At 34.8% G+C, this 21,915-nt stretch overlaps 1 protein-coding gene and 1 long non-coding RNA gene across 5 annotated transcripts in view; both read left to right on the top strand.

Moving 5' to 3' along the window:
• The window catches only part of Madm (MLF1-adaptor molecule), an 800,745-nt gene that overhangs the window by 60,706 nt on the left and 718,124 nt on the right, over positions 1–21,915 (top strand). The gene's annotated exons all lie outside the window — the stretch shown is intronic.
• LOC140434731 (uncharacterized) lies at positions 3,024–4,514 on the top strand. 2 transcript variants are annotated; one of them, XR_011950081.1, is made up of 4 exons: positions 3,024–3,236; positions 3,369–3,488; positions 3,547–3,730; positions 4,039–4,514. It is a non-coding gene; the product is annotated as an uncharacterized lncRNA (long non-coding RNA). The 2 variants fall into 2 exon arrangements; XR_011950080.1 differs by having other exon boundaries at positions 3,024–3,488.

The raw sequence follows: 21,915 nt of genomic DNA, 5'->3' as shown, positions 1-21,915 counted from the left end.
CGTTAAAGGCTATTCAACGAAAAGTTAATGCAGACGCAGATGAGACTTTAAATAAAATATCCATGAGAGTATTACAAAGAACTTTACATGAAATGGACTTTCGGTATGTGAAGAGAAATCGGAAAAGTTTGTTGATCGAGAGAGATGAATTAGTGATATGGCGGAGAAAATATTTGCAAAAAATTCGTGATTTTAGACGACTTGGTAAAAAAATTTATTATACGGACGAAACGTGGTTGAATGAGGGTCATACGAAATCCAAAGTATGGCAAGACTTGAATATTAAAAGTGCGCGACAGGCTTTCATTGAGGGACTTTCAACCGGCTTAAAAGCACCCTCGGGCAAAGGAAGACGTCTCATTATAATGCACATTGGAAGTGATTCAGGTTTTTTACAAGATGGTTTAAATGTGTTTACCTCAATCAAAACGGGCGATTATCATGAGGATATGAATTCGGATGTGTTTGAAAAGTGGTTTTCGTCTATACTGACTCTTGTAGATCCTGGTTCGGTAATTATAATGGACAATGCACCTTATCACAGCCGTCGTATGGAAAAAATACCGACTTCTGCATCTCGAAAGGCAGATATAATAGATTGGTTAAGAAGTAAAAATATAGATTTTGATGAATCCATGATAAAGGTTCAATTACTTGATATAGTGCGCGAACAAAGAGTTCATACATCAGATTTGCAGTAAACGAAATGGCACGCAAGCATGGCATCACCGTATTAAGAACTCCACCGTATCATTGTGAATTGAATCCCATCGAGCTAATATGGGCACAAATAAAAAATGAGGTAGCGCAAAAGAATACAACCTTTAAATTAAAAGATGTCAAATTATTATTAGACCAAGCCATACAAAATATAACCGCTTCCAACTGGCAGTCATGCATTAAACATACACAGAAAGAAGAAGATAAAATGTGGGACGTAGACACGTGTGTTGATGTTCTTATCGAGCCCATTATCATTACTCCAGGAGAAGACAGTAGTGATAGTGAATTAACAACAGGAAGTGATTCAGAATAAAAATATTTCTTTAAAATAATAACTAATAGGTACAGTTCTGGAGATTTTTTGTTGCTACATTCGGAGACTACCTGTGAGATCCTTCGTCCTACCTGGTTATAATTTTCTAAGTAGGTATGTACCTAATAACTATATTATTATTATGGCAAGTTTGTTTTTCACAATTGTAGTTTACATTAGGTTGCTGGGTCTAGAATTATTATTTTCTGTAAAGAAGTTGGTATTTATATGTGAATATGAATTTTATTTAAAAAAAAAATATTGTACATTCTACCGATCTCAAAGTCGATCACAAGGCGACTAAGTTATTTCGAAACTATTACCTATTTACAAATTCATTCACATTTACTTAAAACTCTCATGTAGAAATTGATTGTAAATAAAAGTTCAAAAGAAAAAACAAGGTTGTTTCGGGAATTCTATTATTTCCATTTTAATCGTATTTAATTGGAAATTTCCAGGTATTATATTTGTGTTCTTGGAAATTGCTCAATTTGAATGCTACATGGTGTTTAGTTTAAAACGCATATTATGACTAACGAGGGTTTTTCAAAAGGTTAATCTGACAATTCATCTACAGTTTGATGTCTTAACGGTGGAACATTTTGTAAAAAGCAGTGGAAGATATTCTATTGGGGAAATGCAAGGCGATACAATAGTTATTAGTTATTCTTACGTTTACTAAGTACTAAAAGTTTCGTTTATATTTTTAAGTTATTTTCTTTCTTGTTTGTTATGAATTTAAGATATTTATAAATGATAGGTTTTGTTTTTTACAAATTTTATTTTAAAAATATACACGCAACCATTGAACTACACGCGTCTCTCATCTCGGACCCCTCGAGGATCTATCATTTCTAAGCGATAACCTGACAATCCTATTGAATTTATAGTATAGAAATGATAGATCCTCGAGGGGTCCGAGATGAGAGACGCGTGTAGTTCAATGGTGGCGTGTATATTTTTAAAATAAGGAAAATAATAGGAAACTTACACATAAAAATATTTTTGCGTCAACGGTAAAATTGTTAATTTATGTTAAATATATTTTGTTAAAATGTCATGTAAAAATATTATATTCAAAATATTACGTCTTAACAATTAATTGTGTAATCCAGATGTACACACAATATTTTCATTCATTTATATTATTTTTAGTTCAACAAATATGTACATGTTTATTTTACAACATCTCAAATGCTAAATTATACTTACTTACTTAAGCCGTCCTTTTGTACCTTACGGTGTCGAGGTGCTAAATTATATTATATTTTAAATCCAAAACTTTCTTCCTTATAATAATGAAATGTCACGAATATACTTCTGGTTCGTAATAATTTGTAAAAAACAAAACCTATCATTTATAAATTCTTAAATTCATAACAAACAAAAAAGAAAATAACTTAAAAATATAAACGAAACTTTTAGTACTTAGTAAACGTAAGAATAACTAATAACTATTGTATCGCCTTACATTTCCCCAATAGAATATCTTCCACTGCTTTTTATAAAATGTTCCACCGTTAAGACATCAAACTGTAGATGAATTGTCAGATTAACCTTTTGAAAAACCCTCGTTAGTCATAATATGCGTTTTAAACTAAACACGACGTAGCATTCAAATTGAGCAATTTCCAAGAACACAAATATAATACCTGGAAATTTCCAATTAAATACGATTAAAATGGAAATAATAGAATTCCCGAAACAGCCTTGTTTTTTCTTTTGAACTTTTATTTACAATCAATTTCTACATGTGAGTTTTAAGTAAATGTGAATGAATTTGTAAATAGGTAATAGTTTCGAAATAACTTAGTCGCTTTGTGATCGACTTTGAGATCGGTAGAATATACAGTCGGTCCGCCGGATCTTTGCACAAGTATGACATTATTCACGAATTATTTTTTATGTTACGTCTCTTTCCTACTCACAGAAACTAAAACTATTAACTTAAACCGCCTGTCCATACACAACACCATGGATTGAACAAAGACAGCCATAGAACAATGATCGCTGATTGATTCGTCTACTGACAATTGACATGACAATTGGAAATTTTGTTTTGACAGAGTGTAATATTTTTATAAATTATTTTCGTTTGATTTAAATAATCAATCCTTTTTCATACTTTAAATATACATATTTTTAACAAACAGTTGTTATAACGACTAACCCTTACCTTCGTGTTCAATTTATTAAGGTAAGAATTCATGTATTAGCTAATAACGAATAATAAATTTTTTTAACCTCTAAATTGACATTAATTATTTAAATATAGCTAAAACTACGTCAACGGACAATATGAAATATTTTTAAAGGTTTTTATTTTTAGAGTATGCCTGGCAAGCCTTTAACTTCTCAAGCTTAGCAACTTGTGTTGAATGTGTTGGAGTATTTCGAATTAGAAAAAGTAAATGGAGGGCCTTTGGAGCCATTTTCGTCTGTTCAACAGGTAACATATTGAAATGTATGTTCGTTTATGAAAATCATTAAACAATTCTTTATTTAAGAGAGTAGCTGCTGCATTAAAAATATAACGACGAACAGTATGTACAATTATTAAAAGGAAAGAAAATAATCACATTCTTTCAAAGCCAGGCAAAAGTAGACCTCGTCCGAAAAACAAAACAACTGATCTGTCTGAGGGATCAAAAATGGCAGTGCGTAATACAGTATACGACATGTACCAACAAAGTAAGTAGTTAAAAATTTCTTCAATCTGAATTTGATATACCATAAGATAATGGTATCATGTACCATGATAACCAGAAGGTACTTTTTAATCAATACTTTATATAAATGTATGTTGTAAAAAAGATTGTTGAGAGTAGTTTAAGAAAATTTCTGCTGAATACATTAATCGATATTAAGTCAATTTTCTTGTGAGTTTTTTAATTTGAAATAATTTATAGTTTTATAAAATCAAAGTATTACTTCTTTTTCATTGAACTAGTTATAACAGTGTGGTTTATTCTGTACTTATCTGTTCTTTTTTTTTTTAGAGAAACATGTTACTCTGCAAAGTATAAGTAATGAATTAAGGGATAAAGAAGTTGCATTTATTGGCAAAACATCTGTTAGCATGAACTATTAAAAGAACACGGCCATGAAGTGTTGAGACTACCTCCTTATCACTGTGAATTCAACGCTATTGAATTAATTTGGGCAAACTGCAAGTCATATTACAATAAGAATCTTGGTAGAGATGGACATTCTGATAATGCTGTTATAAATATGTGGAAAGAGGCACTAAACCAATGTAACACAGAAATTTGGGAAAAATGTGTGAAACATACTCATGAAATTATTACAAAGTGGTATATCCGAGAAAAAAATATGGTTGACACTAACATTAAACCAATCATAATAGACACTGGTAATATGAGTGGCTCAGATTCTGACAGTGAAGAATTCTTAAATTTATGATTGGCTACATGGCTGTATAGTGTATGAGGCTTCAATAAATATTTAAATTATATTATTGTTATAATAAATTCTTTTTTACCCAGCTCAAGTTTTCTATTTTTTAATTTATTATGCATAGATTTCTTTATTTGAAGTTCGTTGTGTTAATTTTTGTATGACCATTTTTTAAAACAAAGTGATTACTTAAGTCTGAAAACCATATTTAACACTGAATAAACAAAATTATCAAGATGATGGAGCACTGGAGTAGATTTATATTCAGTTTTTTAGATCTTCTTGTAGTGTCTACCCGTTTCGGATATTGGCGACTATCATGACAATTTGTACTTTGCACACTGCTGGTCTGAAAATATTTGTTGTGTTGAACCACATACATAGATTCTTCAGCCAGGAAATCCTTCGCCTTCCTGAGCCTCGTTTTCCATCTACTTTTTCCTGTAAAATTAGTTGCAGCAATTCATATATTTCGTTGTTGCTAATGATGTGACCAAGGTATTCTATTTTGGCTGTTTTTATTGTGGTTATCAGCTGTTTTTCTTTTTCCATTCTTAATAAAACGTCCTGATTAGTAACGTGACCGGTATAAGATATCTTCAGGATTCGACGATAAAGCCACATTTCGAAAGCCTCAATGTTCCTGCAGGTAGTGTCTGTGAAAGTCCACGACTCAACTCCGTACAATAGTATACGAAAGATATAACATGGTAGTAACCTGATTTTTATGGGTGTGAATAAATCATGACATTTGAATAGCTTAGCCATTTTTGAAATGTAGATTCGGCTTTCTCTATCCTACATTTAATTTCTAAGGAATGGTCCCAATTTTTACTCTTTCTGTTCATTAACCTGAATGCTTTATGGTAATCAATGAAGCATGCATATGTATTGCAGTTCACATCTCTACATCGTTGAAATAGCCTTTTTATGCTAAAGAGAGCCTCTCTCGTACCCACTGCATTCCGAAAACTAAACTTTGTACTACGGCTGAATTTTTCTTCGCACAGTCTATATATTCTTTGATGTATGATTTTTAGAAATAACTTTAAAAGATGGTTCATTAAGCTGATGGTCGGCAAATCACTGCAGGATACGGATTTTGTTTTCTTTGGTACAGCAATAAACGTCGGCGTGACTTCAGCCATGTTCTTGGTTCATTAAATATTTTTATTAGGAGTTGAGTACCGTTGGTGTTAAATAGTTTTATGATCAGCATGTGCATTGTCAGGTCCAGGAGCTTTGCCATCTTTTGGTTGTAATATTGCCTTTTTCACTTCATTTGATGTGATTTGTAAGTGGTCATTACATATGTGGGATGGAGGTTGTTGGGATCTACTATCATCAGAGTTCTTTGATAAACTTGGTCCATATGCAAATTTCTTGATTTTTATCTGTGATGATGTTTCTCTGTTGATCTCGCAGTTTGTTAGCTGTATTTAATTTCTAAAGACCAGCTGCTTGTTTATGCATTTTAAACGTATCGTGTTTTTCTTTCAATAAATATATTTCTTCACACTGTGATTTTAACCAATTTTCTTGGGCCTTTCGTATTTGTGTTCTTATTTGTCTGTGAATATTGTTGTACATTCTTGTGTTGTTCTTTGATTTTTTTCTTTTTTCCATGAGTTGCAGTATCTTGTCATTCATCTGACTGTTCTTTTTCTCTTTTTTCTATTAGATGTTCTTATCTAATCTTTAAAAACGTCTCTTTTGTTTACTCACATTTTAGTCTTCTCATATCACATTTTTGTTACTATTCTTTTTTGTAACCTTCTTAAATCTAAACCGATATTTACCAACAACAGGAACATCATCTGACGATATGTCAGTACCATATATTTGCTTATATTCAATAAAAATACTTTAATTTCTTATTACTATGGTTTAAATATTTATTTACTGTAGATGTTATTGGACAACCTATAGGTTTCCAAAAATTGAAAAATCACGTTCATAAATGTATACGTATCCAGTTTTCTAAATGCAATAAATGAAATAAAAGTATAAAAAGTATAAAAACGTCAATTGTAATATTAGCCATTTTCTAATTTTTATAATAATTCTTATAGCCGACATACGTTTGACTCACATGTTTTGATTTATTTCCTATAATAAGAATGATGACGATGTGCAAAGATCCGGCGGATCGACTGTACAATATTTTTTTTAAATAAAATTCATATTCACATGTAAATACCAACTTCTTTACAGAAAATAATAATTCTAGACCCAGCAACCTAATGTAAACTACAATTGTGAAAAACAAACTTGCCATAATAATAATAATATAGTTATTAGGTACATACCTACTTAGAAAATTATAACCAGGTAGGACGAAGGATCTCACAGGTAGTCTCCGAATGTAGCAACAAAAAATCTCTAGAACTGTACCTATTAGTTATTATTTTAAAGAAATATTTTTATTCTGAATCACTTCCTGTTGTTAATTCACTATCACTACTGTCTTCTCCTGGAGTAATGATAATGGGCTCGATAAGAACATCAACACGCGTGTCTACGTCCCACATTTTATCTTCTTCTTTCGGTGTATGTTTAATGCATGACTGCCAGTTGGAAGCGGTTATATTTTGTATCGCTTGGTCTAATAATAATTTGACTTCTTTTAATTTAAAGGTTGTATTCTTTTGCGCTACCCCATTTTTTATTTGTGCCCATATTAGCTCGATGGGATTCAATTCACAATGATACGGTGGAGTTCTTAATACGGTGATGCCATGCTCGCGTGCCATTTCGTGTACTGCAAATCTGATGTATGAACTCTTATGTTCGCGCACTATATCAAGTAATTGAACCTTTATCATGGATTCATCAAAATCTATATTTTTACTTCTTAACCAATCTATTATATCTGCCTTTCGAGATGCAGAAGTCGGTATTTTTTCCATACGACGGCTGTGATAAGGTGCATTGTCCATTATAATTACCGAACCAGGATCTACAAGAGTCAGTATAGACGAAAACCACTTTTCAAACACATCCGAATTCATATCCTCATGATAATCGCCCGTTTTGATTGAGGTAAACACATTTAAACCATCTTGTAAAAAACCTGAATCACTTCCAATGTGCATTATAATGAGACGTCTTCCTTTGCCCGAGGGTGCTTTTAAGCCGGTTGAAAGTCCCTCAATGAAAGCCTGTCGCGCACTTTTAATATTCAAGTCTTGCCATACTTTGGATTTCGTATGACCCTCATTCAACCACGTTTCGTCCGTATAATAAATTTTTTTACCAAGTCGTCTAAAATCACGAATTTTTTGCAAATATTTTCTCCGCCATATCACTAATTCATCTCTCTCGATCAACAAACTTTTCCGATTTCTCTTCACATACCGAAAGTCCATTTCATGTAAAGTTCTTTGTAATACTCTCATGGATATTTTATTTAAAGTCTCATCTGCGTCTGCATTAACTTTTTGTTGAATAGCCTTTAACGTGGGCAGTTCGTTCCTAAAATAAAATCCATGAACTTTTCTTCGGATTATACTTTTCGTACTATCGTCCAATACAATTTTTGCACGTCCTTTATGGATTGGTTTTTGGATAGGTTTGTTACCTTGAATTATTCGGAAAACCGTACGAGCCGATACTTTCGTTAAATCTCCAAACAATGTCGCGACGTCCTCTATAAGCATATCTGGATATCTTCTACGCAATCCCTCATAAACCGATTTTATCATTTGCTTTTCTCTCACAGATAACCACCTTTTTTTATTTTGTTTATTAACAGATGTACTGTTGGTTTTGATGCCATGATGTTACCCGACGGTACGCTCATGAAATACTACCACCCACCAGATTTAATGGTTATTTGTGGGTGAGTTTTCACAATGTTGCCGTATTGCATTAAGAATATTACTTTCGAAAAGAAATAACGATGCCCGCCTGCCTCTCTATTGGCATTCAGGGTATACCTCAATGGCACGGATAAGCTGCAAGCGGTACTAAATAATACATTTCGCAACAAGGCGAGTGTACCTTCTCTAGTTCGGACTTCCAACAGATGTAACCGTCAAAAATGATAATTGAGAGGTGGTTTTGTGTGCTAATAAAGAAATAAATATATAGCCGCTTACTATCGAGTGTTAACGAACTACAAAATGTCTGCCCTGACAATCCTATTGAATTTATAGTATAGTCAACAAAATTTATAAGGCTTATTTGAAAGCTGTCAGTCTACACTAAACAAATTGTTACATTTACCTCGTGAATATTTTAATCGTTTATTTATACTAATAAATGTCACTACCCTATGCGAGGTAGTCTTTTCTAATTACATTTCTCCATAAGTTTCTACCTTGGGCCATTCCAATATTTTTCTCTTTCACCGGCATCTCTTGCCCAAGCGACTCCCGTAAGGTTTATTTTGTCTCTCTTACTCCTTCAAAACTTGCAAACAATCAATTTTTCGTATTGGGTGATCTATCATTCCTAATTTGATTATGCTCTAATCATATTAATCTAGGCTCTCATTTTCTTGTGCCACTCCTAGACATCCCCTTATAAATCCAATATTAATTTTATCCGTTGTTGTTACTTTACTTAGCCATCTAAACATTCTAATTTGTGCCACATGCATTCGTTGGTCCTGTTGTTTTTACTGGCCATTATTCAGTTCCGTACATCGTAGCTAGCCTTATAGAATTTCAATTTCATTGGAATCTTTCTGTCACAATGTACTATACGTAGTGATCTAGATTTCGAAGAATTAATTTTAGAACACCGGTACACAATAGGCTCTAAGGCGCCGTTGTTCAGCCCGGATAGATTATTCGCGGTTCATAGAGGTGAGAAAGGTAAGAAAAAAAGATACTAAACAAAAAAAAAGGAAATTAAGAAACAGATTTCTTCAAAAAAAAAAGAAAGAAATTTTTACCTTTTAGTCCCAAAATACACAAATCAAATAGACAAAAAAATGTAAATATGAAAATAAAAAAGGTAAAATTTACTATATCAACTACATTCAAAATATTAAAATTATAAATATCACAAAAAAAAACTACAATATCCAGGTAATCAAATGGTCAAATGGGGTAAATAAATATCGTATAAAACATATCAGATATTGATAAAGTTATTATCGTAACACATAAGAGCTATCTTATTGAACGCTTTAAATAACTTACTACTAAGTCCTTTATTTAATGGATTAACTGTGTTAAAAAAATAAATAAATAAAAAATGTGTCATTAAGTTAAACTATGCGGAAAGAACAAAAAAATGGGGGTGGGTACACGAAATACACGTTCAACACTTGGTACTGTAGATTGTATTGAGATTAAACATTGAGTTGACAATAAAATAAAATACATCCCGCTAGGAACCCACGCGGCACGCGGTGCTGTTTCTAGGTTCGCTTGCTTTGTCCAACGCCAACTGGCTCTCTCGCGGGGCTTCGTGTCGGCTCTGGAAGTCGACAGAGCTGCTGACGGCATAGTACGGGAGATTAGTGGGTAATACACAGGTGGCTGTTATACTGTCTAGTTTATCCACCTGGGTTAAACATATTTGAACTGTAGACTGCACAAGGATACTAAGTAACATTAAATAAGTAATAATAATAAAAAAAGATAAGAAAGAACTTCACTTAAATAGGCGGGAAAAAGAAGGAACATTGCCTCATATAGCCGTGAAACGAATCGACTAGGCTTTGAACTTCTTGTAGTCTAAGATGAAGCCTGGAGTCCAAGGAATTTGCTGCGGTAGCGAGAGGTACGGGTCTTAACTAAGAAGAAAAATAAAGGACATGTTAAGAAGTCAATGCACTTCACTTACAAAATTTATTGGATAATTTAACTAACAGAAGTGGTGACACAAATGTTGCAACTTCTTCTACAGTGGGTGGAAACGGAACAGGAAATGAATAGAATAGAACGAGTAGGCCTTTTTATAGAAAAAATATTCAAAAGGGGATAGTGTTACTTTGTGTGTGGTCAAAGTTAGACGTAACTGTTAAGAAGGTGGTTAACAGTTCATCTAACTCATCTGTCGGCGCTTTCTCTTGATGGATTATAAAGAATACAGTAAGCGATATTTTTGAAAAGGTTTTTATTATGAGTAAGTGCGGATGGACCTATCGGTTAGTTAAAATAGATGAGTCTTAACAAAATAATTTCAGGAGAAGATATTAATATAAGTAAATATGGCTGTACAGGGTGAAATAAGATTTCGTTATTTTATAATAAAATAACAAAAATTGGGCAGGGTATAACAACCGGATTTTTGACACGTTACAACAACAGACCACTCGCCTCCTTTCATTTTGTATATCATTCTATATATATATATATATATATATATATATATATATATATATATATATATATACACTCGCGATCATAAAATCCGGGTCACCTTGAAAATCACCGATATTTCATTTTTAACGAGCTTTATCGTAAATAATAATAACACAAATACAAACTAATGCATGTTTCTGAGAATTGTTGCGGTTTCCTTTGTAACAAAGAATTCCAATAGTGCCGATTTCGCGGTAAAGTGCACACTTCCCAAAATGAACGCTACCTGTAACTCCGCTTGTTTTAAATGTCTCGTTTGTACTTCGACTTTCTGTTCAAATGCAACGGACAAACGTTTATTATTGCCACCATTAGTGTTTATTGGTGCCATTATTAGTGTTTATTTTTTGACAAAAATGCCTTTGACTGTTGTTGAAACGGCACAAATTGTTGCACTTGTGGAAGACTGTCACACTCAACGGCAAGTCGCAAGAACTGTTGGCGTAAGCCTTTCTACGGTTCAACGAGTGCTTCAACGCTTTCAGGAGGCAAGTTTGCTAACCAGGCGACCTGGCTCTGGACGAAAAAGAACGACCAAGGCACTAGATGACCGTTTCCTTGCGTTTCAGGCTTTAAGAAACCGGACCTCAACTGCGGTTATGCATCAAAATCGTCTAGAGGAAGTACGAAATCGCAATTTTAGTGTTGCAACAGTCAGAAGAAGACTTCGTTCCTCTTGACTATCTTCTCGGGTAATGGCTAGAGGACCGCCACTTCGCCGGGTGCCTCGAGCTGCACGACTAGCTTTTGCTCGACAATACGCGCATTGGGGAATTAACGATCATAGCAAAGTGTTATTATCAGATGAATCCCGTTTCTGCCTTACTGGATCCGATGGACGTGTAAGAGTTTGGAGGAGAAACCGGTGAACGATTTTCACAAGCTTGCATTGCTCCAAGAATGCCATTTCGTGGAGGCTCGGTCCTGGCTTGGGGATGTATATCTCTGACTTCCACACAGAATTACCCTTCATCGAAAATGGGTCCCTAACTGCACGAAGGTACATTACGGAGATTCCGGAATAACATGTTATGCCCAACATGGCAGGGATTGGAGAAAACGCCGTTTTTATGCAGGACAACGTGCGACCGCACGTTGCCAAGATCAGTATGTAATACTTGGACGAAGTTGGAATTACGAGGGTATCCTGGCCAGCTAGGTCTCCGGACCTGAATCCCATCGAACATCTCTGGGACGATTTGAAAAAACGTATTCAAACCCATACACCTCCTCCTAACAACGCACAGGAGCTTAAGGATCTGTTAGTGAGAGAGTGGAATAACATACCACAACATGTAATCCGGAGAAAAATTGGGAGTATGCCCCGTCGTCTGCAAGAGGTTATTAGAGCAAGGGGAGGTAATACACGATATTGGTCAATGAAATTTCACTGATTTTTTACCACGTTCTGTATTTTCCATTTTTTTTCGTATGTCTGTTTTATCAACAATTTGATTTGTTTTTTGTTTTTTTCAATAAAAACAATAAAAAACCATTTTTTTTCTTTCAAAACAAACATTGATGACAAATAAAAAATACATTAGCCAAAAAAAAGGTTATTACTGCACCAGAGGCAAAAATATTTAAGAAACTTGAAATTTTCAAGATGACCCGGATTTTATGATCGCGAGTGTATATATACAGGGTGGTCCTTAAGTAATTGTACAAACAGAAAACGTAGATTCTGCACTTTAGAATATTACGATTTAAGCCAACTTGCTTTAATAAAATGTTGATATTAAAAAAGATACAGGGTGATAAAGTGGAAATTTAAAAACAGTAACATTAGACAAACAGTAAATTTAGACAAAAATTTACAGTTGGATGCTTTTGAGTAAGATACATTGTAATTTTATACATACTTTAATGTAACTAATAGAGGGCGCCACATATGCCACCTGTGTGGCATAAATTTGCGCTTAACTTTTTTGCTCTTTAAGTTGGCTCTATTTGTGTTAAAAAATATTAAAGATACAATATTTTTACAAAGAACAGGTATACTTGCTAATAACCTGAAAATTCAACCGTTTTCGAGATAATCGCATTTTATAAGTCAGCTGTATAATAATTCTTAATTTGATATTTGTGCGGTAAAGCACTGAATACCTGTAGATAAGCATAATTCATAGTTTATTCTTATTAAAACGTCTCAAAGATGATAATGTAACATCACAAAATGCTTTGTTATGGGTGCTAAATGTCTTATTGGAGAAAAGATTCATCTTCTTCTTTAAGTGCCGTGTCCATATTCAGACGTTGTCCGTCATCATGTTTACAATTTCTCTTTTCTACTGCTCCTTATAAGTTTTTATAATGACGTTGTATTAATTTTTCTGTATTATAAAATGCTGAAAACCCAAAATATGTGATTTATGCAAGATGGTACACCACCACATTCTAGAGAGAAGGCAGTTAAAGAGCATACTTAAATAGAACTTTTCTGAACGTTGGATTGGTCGTGGTAGTCATATTCCTTGGCAATGCGGTGAGATATTGATATAATTATTTAATTCATAAAAAATCCGAAAATAATACTTATTATTTATTACGTAAATTGTTTACCCATTTTTGTTAGGACAAATAGAAACTAGAGCACAAGTATTGAATAACACATGTGTCTTGTTTTATAATACTTTTGCTACAAATCTTAAAAACTCAGCATGTTTACAAAAACATCATCGTTGGCCTAATAACCGATATTGTTATAAATATAGTAAACACACAGGCAATTTAGTTCAGCATAATATTAGTTCGTTAGTAAATCGTAATAATCCATTTGTTTGAGATGTAATTATAGTTACTCGTAAGCTGTAACGTAATCATACAAATAAGTAATGTCATCGATAGGTTATTCCGTGTGTATATAAGTAACCAATGAACGAGATACATCACAGTTTAATACATTATTTAACCTCTGCGACAAATAAGATGTAGTTCCATAATATACCATAAGATTTGGATATGTATCCAAAAGAATATATTCATCCATTATACATTATAGCCATCACGTAGCCCAGAATTTATTCCGTTTGATTTTGGTGTATGGAGTGCATTAAAACAACGTGTCTATAAGAATCCAATAAACATTCGCAACCAACTATGGGAATAAATAAATACTGCAGCAGTTTCTTTAGAACCAATGATGTTATTTAATATGAGTCGATCTTTTATGGAATATATTGACAAATGAATTAAAGAAAATGGTGAACATATCAAAGACTTACTTTGACAAAAAGTTATGTTATTTAGTTTAACTATTTCTTAATTTGGTTTTTAAACAAAATGTTTTGATTATGACTTTAATTTAACATAAAACGTAAAATGTTTTATGTAAAATCCTTTTATTCTGTTATTTTGTCAAATCCTATTATTAATTATCCTGCTGATATATTTATTTCATTTAATATTTCGTTAACTATTAACTTTAGTTAAAGGTATTTTATACCAAAATTCAAAAGTATTAATGTTTTTGTCTATTTTTTCTTCGGAAAAAATAGGCACAAAAGACTCTTTGTCTGGAGTAATTGCCTTAAATCAGAATTATGCAGCTGATTTGTAAAATGCGATTATCTCGAAAACTGTTGAGTTTTGAAGTTATTAATAGGTATACCTTTTTTTGTTAAAATAATGTATCTTTAATATTTTTTATCCCAAATACAGGTAACTTAAGGAACAAAAAAGTTAAGTGCAAATTTATACCACATATGTGGCGCCCTCTATCAGTTACATCAAAGTGTGCATCAAATTATAATTTCTCATATTTAAAAGTATCCAGTTGTAAATTTTTATACATAAACGTTTATAAACATAAAAGTTATAACGAAAAATAAAATTTTAAATTTGCACTTTAACACCCTGTATCTCTCTTAATATCAATATTTTATTAAAGCAATTTGGCTTAAATCGTAATATTTTAAAGTGTAGAATCTACTGTTTCTTTTTGTATAATTACTTAACGACCACCCTGTATATATATATATATATATATATATATATATATATATATATATATATATATATATATATATATATATATATTTATATTTAGGGATTCTACAGTATTCACTGCCTTCCATCGCTCAACCGTTTCCATCTCTCTGTTGTTCCATTCTCCATCGTTTAGGCCTCTCTTACTCATGGCGTCGTCTACTTCGTTCCTCCAGGATTTTCGGGATCGTCCTCTTTTCCTCCTTCCTATGGGGCTCCATTCGGTTTATTCTCTTTATCCATCTGCTGTCGCTAGTTCTTCTTACATGTCCATACCACTTTAGTCTTTTTTGTTCTATATATGTTAGTATGTCTGTTTGTATTGATGTTCTTTGCTTTATTTCGTCGTTACTTCTCCTATCCATTCTTGTTACTCTGCAGCATCTTCGCAGGCATTCCATCTCTGTTGCTACTATCTTACTGCTGTTTTTCTTGTTTATGGTCCAATTTTCAGCCCCATATGTCATAATACTTCGCACTAATGTTTTATAAATATGCGTTTTTGTCTTCATATTTAGGTGTCTCTATCCCACCATACTGAGTTAAGTTGTCGGATTGCTGTTCTTGTTTGTCCTAATCTTTGTATAATTTCTTCCTCTGTTGTTGCCTTTTTCGTAATTATAGACCCCAGGTATTTGAATTTATCCTTTCCTTTGATTGTTACGTTGCCATCAATCTGTAGATCTTCTATGTGCTCTAACGTATATAGGTATTCGTTCCGTACCGGTACTCCCATGCCTTCGCATTTTCTTTTCCATGTAGTCAAGGCTTTCTCTAAGTATATTTTGAATAGGGTTGGAGATGTGGAACAACCCTGCAGGAGCCCTTTTGTTGTGGTGAAGTCTCCTATAATTCTTCAATTTCTCCTATAATTCTTCAATTCTTGTTCCCATTTTAATGGACACTTTATTTTCTTTATACAGAGCTTTTGTAGCTTCTATGAGTTCCGTCTGTATTTCTAATTTGTACATTGCCTCCCATAGTTCTGACCTTGGTACAAAGTCATACGCCTTTCTCAGGTCCACAAATGCCAAGTGTATATCTCTATTTTTTGCTTTTTTCTTTTCCAGCAGTTGTTCCAGTGTGTATATGTGGTCTATGCATGATCTTCCTGCCGTGAAACCTGCCTGATCCTCACCGATTTTGCCTTTTATCGCTTGCTCTATCTTTTCTCGCAGTGTCTTCCCATATAATCTTCCTATTAATGATATTACGCTTATTCCTCTGTAGTTTTCGCATCGTTTTCTATCTCCTTTCTTAAATATAGATGTCATATATGCCTCCGTCCATTCCTTTGGGAGATGTTCTCCATGTATGGCTTTCTGAAATATCCGGTGTATTATTTTTTATCTGTATTTTATAAGCTCAGGTGAGATGCCTCCAGGTCCCGGTGCTTTCTTATTTTTGATTGCTTTTATGGCCGTTCTCATTTCCCTATCTGTTATTTCTATTTCTTGTTGTGGGAATCTGCTTCGTCTTCGCCGGTTTTCTTTTCCAATGAATTGTGGTCTTTGTTCTGTTAATAGTTCCTTGTAGTAGTCCTTCCATTCTTTGTCCTGTATATTTCCCAATTTAATTTTTTCTTTTGAGTTTTGTTTCAATCCTCTCAGTACTTTCCATGACTCCGAAGTTCTTGTACCTCCTATATATGTTTCAATATTTAAGCAGATTCTTTCCCATTCTTCATTCTTTTGCTGTGTTATTTGTTTTTTCACTTCTCTATCTTTTTCTCTATATTCTTTATAAACTTCATCGTTGTTTGTAGTCAGCCATTTTCTGTATAGTTCCTTTTTTTCTTCAATTATTCTTTTTGTTGGTTCATTTATTTCATAATAGTGCTGTTTATTTGTTATATGTTCTTTTCCCCCAAGGGCTTCGAATGCTGCTTGCTTTATACTCGCCTTTATATGCTCGTATATTTCTTCGATGTTACCGTATCTAAATTCTATTAATTTTTGGTCTAGACGTTGTTGGTATAGTTCTCTTATTGATTGTTCTTGGAGTAGTTCTATATTGTATTGTTTTTCTCTTATAGTGTTCAACGGTTCTTCTGTGGAGGGGGTATTGTTATGTTTCCAATTAATGCCCATTTTTGCTGTCAGTAGTCTATGGTCCGTTCCATATTCTGCTCCTCTTTTGACTCTCACATCTTTGATCTTTATTGCAGTATCTTGTTTGATTATTATGTAGTCTATTATCGATTTCAGCTTTCGTGTTTCTTGCGTCCATGTATATTTATGAATATTTTTATGTCTGAAGAATCCGTTGGTGATTTTCAGGTTGTTTAGTTCGCATAATTCAATTAGACGTTCTCCGTTTTTCTCCAAATCTCCCCACTACTTTATCGTTTTCTTTCCTTCCGGTTCTGCTGTTAAGGTCTCCTGTTATAATTATCTCCACGTTCTTTTTAATTAGCTCTATTTGATTTTGGAGTTGTTCCGTGAAATGTTCTTTTTCTACTCTTGGAGAATCGTCTGCTGGTGCATATACTCCGAGTATCACTGTCTCTTTACCGTATATGTCTATATGCATTTTAATTATTCTCTCGTTGATTGGTTTCCATGTTCTAACCCTGTTCTTCCACTTATTTTTGATTAGTATTCCCACTCCTGCCTTTGCTCTACATTCTTTATTAACTCCGCTCCAGCAGTGGATATGATCTTCTATTGTTTCCGTTCCATTTCCTTTCTTTTTGGTTTCTGTTGTTACTAGTATGTCGATGTTGCATTCTTTAAACTCTTTGATCACTTCCGTCGCCTTTTTGTTTCATCCTTGTATATTCCATGTTGCACATATGAATGTTCTATCTTTTCTTCGTTTTGATTTTTGGTTGAGCTTTGATAAGACTGGGTCTTCCGAACTCTTCGCAACATTGCCCTCCCGTATCCGATGGGGCTCCCTCTATCAGAGGTGTGGATTTCCACCCGGGGATGTGTTTTCGTATTTGGCTTTTTCATCTTGCGATTTTCGTTCTTCTTACCCTTATGTTTTTCTGTGTGTTAGGTTGCTAATTCCTAACGCCACTACCCCCGTTTGGAGGACCTTTTCTTCAGCCGCCCATTCTGGATCAGACGCTGTTGGTTCTTCCGTCCTCTTGACCATTGTGACTTTTCCAGCCATCCTCTGCTCTCGAGACCGTTGACCGGTTTTCACCTTTACCCCAGGCAGGGACCCTCACAGGGTGCTATCGGCCGGATCAGCTGAACCCTGGTTTTTTTAGAGGTGTTACTCCTCTATCCCTCTCTAATTATATATCCGTCTCTAATTATATTTCATGCATCTCCATCTATTTCCCCATTACTCTAGAATACCGATTCTAGATACTTAAGGTACTATTAGCGTCTGCGATGCTAAAAAATGGCACACTTTTGTTGTGTATTATTTATTATATATGGCAATTAAACTTCTTTTATATTATTATAAAACTTTTGAAGATTACAAATATTACAAAGAAAAATTAAAAATTCTTAAAACAGGACAAAATGGCAGACATTTGAAAAAATTGACCTTTTTTCCACTTTGTTCAGTCACAAAAATTTTTAAAATAATATTTTTTTTGTTACATTGTCTATTAAGATTTATGTAAAAATAATAAAACTGTGACTGAAAAAAAAGTAGAATAAAATGTTTTGAAGAATTTTTCAAATGTCCGCCATTTTTGTTAAGAAATTTTTCTGGTAATTTTTCTGGTAATTTATCACGTAAGGACACTTCTCGAATTTTATATTTCAGATTTGCCGTTCCAGAGATTAAAGACAGAGCAGTAACAAACAATTTTTGGTGCCATCTTTAAAATACAGAAACAATGGAAAAAATGAAAAAAAATTGTTATCTTCAAAACTTGTATAATGATATAAAAGTTTGATTGTCATAAATACATAATGGATAAGATACAACAAAAATTGTTGAAAATGTGCCATTTTTAACATTTTCATAAGGTAATAATACCTTAATTAAAACCATTCACTCTTCACAATAATCGTATCGCCTGTGACGGGTAGCTCTTTCGAAGCGACAGACTCAGTAAAACACAGGTTGAAATAAAAATAAATCTATTAATTTCAAAGTATATACAAAAATATAATGTATTTTATGTCCCCGTCTGGATCCCGCGAGAGTGAATTCCCTGGCGGACGCCTGTAAAAGAAAAATTATTATTACTAACAAAAAAAAAATTGAATACGCGAATTCAATCGCACGCAGACTTATACTCGCTTCCACCTCAATCCAGCGGAAGCGCCAAACGCACTCGCAATCGAAATATTCGGTTGTGCAGATCAACGCCTGAGTCAGAGTTGACGGTAACGTTCAATGCACGAAACCCACGGGTTCTGCTTGATTGAGGACAGAGTATAATCCTCACTACGGAAGTCTCTCTGTCCGGGTCGGCTCGCAGATTCAATACACTAGCGAGCCAGGGAGACTAGAGCGTTAGCCACAAGACTCCTTTAATTTCGCCAGTCGCTCGCCTTAAATAGCCGCCCCGAACCCCACCTCGTCGTCTCGTCGTCGAAATGGATTCGTGATTATCGACACTCCTACGGTTCAAACTGTTGAACGTTCAACACATCGTTACACCCCCTTCTCTTTGGAAAAAAAAGTAACATACCTACCTTTTTTTTGTGTATGACGTCTACAGCCTTTTGATGCCATCTATCCCTCGCGGTATCTTTACCGTAATATTTCTCCCGTTGTTACACCATATCCGGTATCTTTTGGTGCGCCAATATGCGCCATATCTATCGCTCAGGTGCTTTGGGACGATCTCTATGAGATTAGAGTTTTTCCCGGGTTCAGGTTCTCCTGGAGTGGACGCAGATTGGGCTTCTGGTCCTGTTGGAGTATCAGGTACGCTCTTCTTCCTTGGTGGGGTTGGTGACGTACCGAATAGTTCATGGAACCTCTTCAGGATCCTCTCCGCGTCTTTCCCTGGTGTCACGGGCAGTCCGGGTCTCTCTGGCGTTCCCACAGGTGTCATCTCTTCCGGTATCTCTAGTACGTCTTCCATGTTTGACGTGGATGAACTGAATTCTGCTTGCTAGCATTGCCACTTAAATACCATTTGATTGTAGTGGGGATTGGATTTCTGTAGTAACATCTCCTCCCTCCCATGGTTTTAAATCTTTTAGATGTGCCGTCATCTGCTTGCGGCTACTACTATCGGCCAATTTCAGTTTTACTATTACTGGTGATATCACTAATGTTACTATGTATGTTCCTGAGTACTTTGTCGCTAGTTTTCTGGTGAAAGCTGCACTAGCCGATGATAGATGGTGTTTCTTTTTCATGACTCGATCTCCTGGATGTGGCCGCCAGTCTCTTCGTCTTAGATCGTAATGTTTCTTTTGGTCCTCGAAAGCGTGTTCCATGTGCACTTTCGCCAATTCTCTGAACGCTTCTAACTTGTTTAAGTTCTCTGCATACCCCTGTATACCTTGGCCGTTTATCGCCTCTGTTGTGTACAATTCCCTTCCGAAATTAAGAAGCACTGGTGAAAATCCTGTTGAATCGTGTATTGACGAATTTATGGCGTAGCAGAATTCTGGTATGAATTTGTCCCAGTCTTTATGGTTATCCTCCACGTAAGTAGCTATCATCGTTTTCAGTACTTTGTTCATTCGTTCTACTGGATTGCATTGAGGTGAGTACGGCGGTGTTAGAATGTGATTTATGTTATAGGACTTTAGGAACACCTTAAAATTGCCGCTTGTGAACTGCGCGCCGTTGTCCGAGATGATTTTCTTCGGGATACCGAACTGCATGACTACCTTTGATCGTAGAGTGTCGATGATGGAGTTCGTAGATGCTGCTCGTATCGGCTGTGCGACGACCCATGTCAGGTCTTGCATGATATTAAGAAAATGTTCCCTTTTGCAGATCTTGGGAATGGTCCCATTAAATCAACTGAGACAGTATGCCAAGGCTTTTCTACAGTGGACGGTTGCATCCCGGTTGGGTGCATTTGAGACGGTTTATATTGGAGGCACTTCGTACAGGCTCTAACGTAGTCTGCAATGTGTTTGAACATCTTAGGCCAATAGTACTTCTGCGCTATTCGGCAAATTGTTTTTGCAATTCCTAAATGGCCTGCTGTGGTCGAGTCATGATTTTCCTCCAAAATATCTTTCCTTTTATGTCTTGGTACGCATAATTTATATGGGTTATTAAACCCTGGGTCGGCTAAATTACGGCTGCTCCAATGTGTTAATATATAATTTTCCGTTTGATATTTGTAAATCCGGGAAATCCTCTGCGTTCTGGAGTACATTCCTATATAAATTATCGTACCAACTGCATGATTCCAGCTCTGATGCTAATAATTCCAACTCTGGTTCTTCGTTCTAGTTTTCTTGTGGTTGTCGTGACAAAGCATCTGCTACCTTGTTGAGGACTCCCTTTCTATATATTACCTCGAAATCGTACTGTTGCAGTTCTAAACTCCACCTGGCTAACCGACCTGACGGGTTTTTAAGGTTCTTCAGCCATTTGAGGAACTGATGGTCTGATATGACCTTAAAATTGTATCCTTCTATATATGGTCCCATTTGCTTTATCCCGTACACGATGGGTAGACATTCTTTTTCCGTTGTGGAATATTTTGTTTCGGCCGGTGTGAGGGTTCGACTAGCATATGCGATTACTTTATCCTGGCCGTCGTATTTCTGTGTTAGTGCAACCCCAAGTCCGCAGTTCGACGCATCTGTTTGCAGGTAAAATGTTTTCGAAAAATCGGGGCATGCTAATACTGGGGCCGATGTAAGTTTTGATTTAAGCTCTTCAAACGCGTTTTCCTGCTTATCGGTCCCTTTCCATCTTATCTTCTTCTTCAGAAGCATGTTTAGCGGTCCTGCTATTGTCGAATAGTTCCCTATGAATCGGCGGTACGATGATTTTATTCCTAGGAACCGGCGGAGTTGACGCACATTTCTCGGTTTTGCAAGTTCATTTATAGCGTTGGTTTTCTCCGGGTCAGTTTTTATTCCTTCTGCTCCAACCACGTGTCCTAAGTATCGTAGGTCTGACTTACAAAATGTGCATTTCTCGAAGTTTAGCTGTAATCTTGCCTCTTTCAGTCTTCGGAAGACTTGATGTAGGTGATTTAAATGCTCTTGGAGCGTCTTAGATATTACTACGATATCATCCAAGTAGGCA

The sequence above is a fragment of the Diabrotica undecimpunctata genome, chromosome 2 (assembly GCF_040954645.1).
Source record: "Diabrotica undecimpunctata isolate CICGRU chromosome 2, icDiaUnde3, whole genome shotgun sequence".
NCBI lineage: Eukaryota > Metazoa > Arthropoda > Insecta > Coleoptera > Chrysomelidae > Diabrotica > Diabrotica undecimpunctata.
The sequence above is the reverse complement of the archived record's forward strand: the minus strand, read 5'-3'. Positions and strand labels throughout refer to the sequence as shown.